Source organism: Notamacropus eugenii, chromosome 1, assembly GCF_028372415.1.
Source record: "Notamacropus eugenii isolate mMacEug1 chromosome 1, mMacEug1.pri_v2, whole genome shotgun sequence".
Lineage (NCBI taxonomy): Eukaryota > Metazoa > Chordata > Mammalia > Diprotodontia > Macropodidae > Notamacropus > Notamacropus eugenii.
The window spans coordinates 756,666,102-756,672,994 of record NC_092872.1 but is presented as its reverse complement, the minus strand read 5'-3'; positions in this window follow the sequence as shown (position 1 = coordinate 756,672,994).

The window sequence follows — 6,893 nt, the reverse complement described above, 5'->3', positions numbered from 1 at the left end:
ATGTCCCTAGCCATGTCACCCCAGGCCTCCCTCCTCTTGTTCCCAGTTTGGAGAGTCTGGCCTCAGATCTCCTGCCCTGCCATTATCCTGCAAAGCTGCCCCAGATCTGACCACAAGGCTCTCCTCAGTGTGTATAATAGGGATCCTGATGTGTCCTGACCATCTCCCTCTCGTGGAGCTGGCAATGAGGAAAATGTCAACACACTCCTGGAAAGCAAAGTGCTTATTTTTATGTTGGGATAATAAAATAGAAACTGTATCCTGCTTTACAGACATCTGAAGATATAAAATGTTTAAGTGGCAAGAATTCTAAAGCACCATTTAAGATTTACATGCTACCATGTGCTTCTCCAATTGTTACATCTTATCTTTGTATATATTTTATAAGAAACTTAAAGCGTTAGTGTGCATAAAATACTTAAAGCCTTCAGTCATTTTTATTTATGGTCTAACAGGGCAACATGCACACACTTGGAAGAAAAAATACTGATTTTCCGAGCAAGGGTTCGAAGTCAGAACGAAGCGTGATCATCAGCTTAGTGTACCACTTCAATACGTTTTCTTTAACTTTGGCTTCACACTTTTAGCATTTATTTACGGCATCCTTTTTTCATTATATTTGCAAAATTCTCACTGTATTTGTTTCATGTTATTTCCCAATTAAATGTCTTTCCAGTTTCCCAGTTCAGGGCCCCAACTTTCAGAAGTAAACCTCAGTAAGACAGAATCCTTTAGTGAGTGATTTAAATAACTCCAGTCTCTCTTCTCAAGAAGATTCTAAAAACAAGTTTCCTAGAGAAATTAGTTTAACATTCAAAACAAATTTCACTTATTCGTATGGAGGGCAGAGACTTTACAATTTACTATACGTTATCTATGAAAATGTGTGCTTTTTTTCATGAGGCCCATGTTTTACCCTGAAGGTGTTAAAATTGCAATTACATCTTTGAACATACACGAAACATTTTTATTTTAACCAAACATTTCCAAGGGAACCAAGATTATTTTTCCAATTCTATCTTTGTCAGTTGGACACATGCTAATATAAAATAAGCCAGTTAAATCTGCACACTTATTCAGATAAGAGGCCAATATGTATTTAACCTTCAAGTCCATTTTCAAAGCTTACAAGCCAAAACAAAAATACGTCCTCGAGCAAATGACATAAAGCAACTTTCACGGCGTTCATCCGCACACTAACAAACTGAAATCTTACTTTTATAATGATAATTAACTATTAAAATTATACTTCTTTGCTAGGTTTAACCATATTCTCTCTAGGACGTTGCATTTACAGATTAGAATTTGTCATTCCAGAAGCATATAATAGTTAAATAAGAGGAACTGTTTAGCAATCAAGACGATATGTTTTATGTTCACATTTATCACCAAAAGTGACATTCTATCGGGCAGAAGTGGTTCCTATTTCTAGACAGGATTCATATGTTTAAAGTAAAAGCATTGATTTACCTATTTACCTATTAGACCACTCTGATACTTTCAAAGTAGCACCAGCAGAAGGCAATCGTTGATATCCCTTAGATGCCAATCAGAACTACACTCTAAATTCTTCACATAATTGAGTTTTCCTATTTGTAACTCTTCTTCCCCTCAACACTTAGTTTTCAGTACTCTTACTAAAAAGCATCACACACATGAACAAAAATTAATCTATGGATTAGTAAAAGAGTACATTCTTCCCTCTGCAATTCAGCAAGGAAAATTAAGCTTCCCTTTTTGGAGAAAGGACGTACACATAATTTAGGTGTCTTCGTGAATGTTGCCCATTTCTCAGGCTGTTTTTATATAAATGAGTACATAGATGGATTTACTAATAACCCTTTCTGGTAAATAACATGTGAAAAGGCTCAGTGTTGTTTTCCTTCTGTCTTTCTGATACTTAAGCAAAGTGTTTATTATGGGTCAGGAAACTAGGACCCCACCTCACACCTTGTTCTCCTGCCCAGCAACAGGCTAGAAATCCCCCAAACGGACTGTCCTCCAATATGGCAGAGATGGGAAAAGCGGAGGGGTCAACTTTGCAGGAGATGTCTCCCTCTAAAGAATATATCAATGCAAACTTGGAGGACTTCCTCTTGTGTGGGAGCCTTCTCCTTTTCCCTCTCCTAGAGCGGATGGTGGGGCGTCGCAGATCCAGGGGCAAGGCCTTTGGCCCAACCTTGAAGCTGAGCGACTTCTCTTTTGAGAAGTCCAAGAACTGGCAGAAAAGACCCTCCTTCCAGGTGCTGTGTGATCAGTCCCCGTTGCCAGTCTTTACCCTTCACTCCCCAACCATTATCTCTGAGATGGCATGGACACATTCTCCAGTCTGCTCCTCCTGGGCCCAGACATCGCTCCCTCTTCTGACTAATGTCACAGACTTCTCACTTGTAACATGATTTTTTTTTCTCCTGAATCCCAGCCTCTTAAATTAGATCCTACCTTCTATTTTTCCAACCTGCAGATTCTAAGCCCATCATAGTAGATCTTCTGCGTGTGGTCTGATTTTCCATGAAGCACTTCCCTTACCATACTGAGGTAGGTCATCTTTAAATATGATTCTTATTTTATAGAGGGATAAGCTGAGGTTGGACTCCATTCCTAGAAGTTGCACAGCTGAATGAACACTATTTCCTGATTCATGAAAACCTTGTGCTCTGATTTCTTCTTCCTCAGACTAGAGAGGAAGGAATGAATGTTACTCCACTGGATGCCAAGTTGGTGGGGACCTCCACGGGCATCTAGTCTGGTCCATGAATGAGTAGGAACCCTCTCCTCAGCATTCCTGCTAAGCCTCTGCTTGGAGGCTCCCAAAGAGTGGGTGGTCTCCCCTACAGCAGCCTGCACTATGGGCCAGCTCAAGGTGTTAGGCAGAAACCTTTTCCTTCTTTAGCCAAATTTGGTCTCCTTATAATTTTCTTCTTGCTCCTGGTGCTGTCCTTTGGGACCAAGGAGAATCTCTGCCCTAGGATCCCTTCACAGATTTGAACACCTCCATCACAGCCTGCTCCCACAGTCTTCTCTATACTAACTTTTCATTGGATCCTCATACAGCAAGAACACAAGGCCATTCCCCAACTTGGCAGCTCCAATTCATTTCCTAAACTGCTTGGCCCAGACCCAAGTATGTTAATTCAGATGTGATCAGACCAAGGCAGAATCCAGTGGGATGATCATCTTGTTTCTTATTCCTGAGCACAACCCCCCACCCTGATATGTTGGTTTTTCTAACTGTCATGCTGTGTTGGGAGTAGACTCGTATTGAACTTGTGGTCCACTAAGACCTCCAGCTCTTTTTCAGAAAAATTACTTAGCCACGCCTCACTGATCCCATGCTCTTCACCAATGGGTGGCTTTTTGTAGATCATAAACATTAGCCTTACGAAGTAGTAGGATGCCTATAGCTGGAAGGTGGAACACTTAAGCTAATCTATTAGGTCTATACGAAGCACCTCTCAAGGACCAGGTACCTGCGTTGGTTGTACCACAGATAGAGAGACAAAGGCAAAAGTGTCCCTGCCCGAGCTTCCATCCTAAGGGGAGAGATGACATGAGCCTGGATGTGTGCATACAGAATGGATACCAGGACACCTTGGGAGCAGGTTGGGGGTGTGGGGGAACCCAGAAAGGCTTCGTGTAGACGGTGATGTGGGAGCAGTTCTGGAGGATCCAGGGAAGAGCAGGTCCCACCCAGCTTGGGGAAGGCAGAAGACTTGGACTGGAGCTGGAGGCCATTGCCCCCTTCTCTGGGACCTCATGGGTCAGTGGCCAACACAGGGTCTAGTGCATGAGAGGGCTTAAGAAATGGTTATGGACTTCTCCAAAGTGCTGGGGCCTCTGCAAGGAGCTGTGGCCAATAGGATCCAGGCTGAGCTGAGACACCCATCCTAGACCCCAGGGAACTAGCCCCGTTGGCATGGTGCTGAAGCAGAAGGCTTGGGCTGGGGGACCTGCTGGCTGCTCTGCTCTTTGAAGGGTTGCTCCCAGGGAGAGAGTGTGGGACATGAAGAGGCCATATTTTAGGAAGGCAGATTTCCCTCCTGACATGAGAAGTCAATCCTCCTTCGTCAGAGGTTTTCCAGCAGAGGCTGGAGGGCCACCTGCCTCCTGGGGATTCTGTTCCTGCCTGGGTTGGGCTCCAGAGTCACTAACATCCTTCCATCACTCAAAATCCTGCGTTTAGAGGAAGAAGACCAGCCAACAACCCAGCAGATTAGTGCTGAGGGAGGGAGCTCCCCCAGCCCTGGAAGTATTCAAGTCCCCTTCAGGGACGCTACATGAAGAATCCCTGCGTGACCCAGAAAACACCCAGGCCCCCCACAATGAGCAGGTTCCATTTTCTTCTGAGCAGCCAAAAGCATGTTGCTGGACGGTCGATGGGCCTTCAGCCCCCTCTTGTGGAACTCCTGGTGCAGCTCATTCTGCCTCAGAAGAGATGTAGGTGGCTTTACTGTTTGGGGGTTTGAGGTATTTTACTCCCCCCCTCCCCCTATTCTCCTCATCTCCCCATCTTCTTCCCCCTCCTTCTCCCGCCCCCAGCACATCCTTCAACAACTCTGTGAAATAGACAGTATTATTACAGAGGAGGAAACCAAGGTTCAAAGAGGTTGTGAGTTAATAACTACGAAACCTGGGGTCAGTAAGCAGGCATTTATTAAGCACCTCCTGTGTGCTAGGCCCTTTGTTAGGTGCTGGAGATAAAAGACAAAGAATGAACGATCTCTAATCATGAGGTGTGCCTATGGTCCAGTTCGGGTCTCTAGCCCACTGCCCCACGGTGTCCCTGATACTCCTCTCTCTGAAGGGGCTGCTCCGTACAAACCCACAACAGATACAAGGGCATCTAGGTGGTGCAGTGGGTAGAGCAACAGTACAGGAGTCAGGAGGACCTGAGTTCAAATCTCACCTCAGACACTTGACACTCACTAGCTGTGTGACCTTGGGCAAGTCACTTAACCCCAGTTGCCTCATCCTGGGTCATCTCCAGTCATTCTGATGAACATCTGGTCACTGAATTCAGATGGCTCTGGAGGAGAAGTGAAGCTGGTGACCTGCACAGCACTCTCTCACTCAAAAAGTGCAAGTCATGTCTCTGATGGCATGGTCTTCTTTGGCAACGAAGGATGAACACACACACAACAGATGCATAGTGGGAGATTTCTTGGTATTGCAGGAGGGAGAGGGAGGACTGTGAAGATCTCCGGGTACCTGTCCAACCCCTGACACAGAGCAGTGGAGCCCCTTGGCCAGGGTCCCACAGCCCAGGGCTTGCCGACACCCAGGCCAGGGCTCTCCTAAAGTTCTGAGAATGTGATGGACCCTGGAGGAGAAGCCTTAATGCCCACAGGAAAACCTCATCCTGAGTGGGCTCCCACACCTCCTTGTGGCCTCAGCCAGTGCTCTGCCCCTCTAGGCCTCAGCTACTGGGGCTGATTCCATTGTGTTGAGCCTAGAAAGCCAGGTGTGAAGCATCACGTTTTTGGGTTCTTCACTGGGGTTGCCCAGTTCAGGCGTTCCCTCCTCCATGAAGCCTTCCTTGACTGCTCTTTCCCCCAGGCCTCTGACGTGACTCTTATCTCACTCTTCCATATGTTGGGGAGTGGTGGCAAGATTCCTGCCTGACCTCAAGGTCCTGCATAGGTGTCATGCGTGTGACTTATACCAGCTATTTCCCCCTCATCCAGGTCTGCAGACAGGAGAGGAGAGGGCTTCCGGTTCAGGGAACCCCTTCCCCCAGGATGCATCTATCCCAGGCATCTGTGTGCCAGGAACTGCGTCTGGGACCACACAGACAAAGAATGAAACAACCCCAGATGTACTTGAGCCTCCTCTCAGAGGAAGGGAGGGGCTCTGTGGGGCAGACATGAAGAGGGGCACAGCTGATGCAGAAGCATGGAGATGCGAGATGTCAAGGCCATGCTGCAGTACAGAGAAAGGGTCCATTTGTCTGACTGCAGAGAGAGAGAGGGCAGCAATAGTCAAGGACTTTGGAAAGCTAAGTCGGGGCCAGGTAGTGAAGGGCCTTCAAAGCTAAGCAGTGGGCGGCAGCCCTGACCAGGACCCCCAGATCACTTTGGGACCCCTCCAGTGGTTAGGAAGCTTTTTAGGGGCCTCTTGGCCATGCCCACCCACCACCCTCGCTCCTGGACTTGGTTCTGATCCCGCCTTCTGCAAAGGGCAGTCCTGGTCTCTCCTGTGCCTGCCCAGAGACTCGTTTTCAAGATCAGCTCCCAGCTACTCTGCCCTATGCTCACACCGCAGTGTTCTGGTCGTCTCTTCCAGTAGAAAGTGAGCTCCCTGACAGCAGGGGCTACGTGTTTGCTCTTTGGTACCCAGTGCCTAGCACAGTGGCCAGCATGCAGTAGGCACTTAATAAATACCTGCTGATTGCCCTTGGTTCTCCTGTCCCCCAAACAGGACAGGCCTGCCCCTCTCTCTCCAGACAGTCCTTTCTATACTTAGAAAGTTAGCATGAGCCCCAGGAAATCTCTTTTCCAAGTTCCTTTAACCAAAGGATGAAATAAAAGTCCTCTCCTGGCCTGAGCTTGCTGACCTGGACCAGAGATCCCTTGGGCCTCTAGCTCCAAGTGGAGGCAGAAGAGGGGGGAAGAGGGGAGGAAGAAGATGAGAGGGAAGGGCACAGTCACTTAATAAGGGCTTACTATGTGCTAGACAATGTGCCAAGTGTTTTACAAATACTGTGTTTGATCCCTCACAAATTCACCCAAAGATCTTGTGAGATAGAGGGAGGGAGGGAAAGGGAGAGCAGGAGAGGAGAGAATAGGAGAGGCAGAGGGGACAGAGACAGAGAGAGAGAGAGAGAGGAAGGAGGAGAGAGACAGAGAGAGGCAGAGGGAGAAAGAAAGAGGAGAGGGAGAGAGACAGAGGGAGAG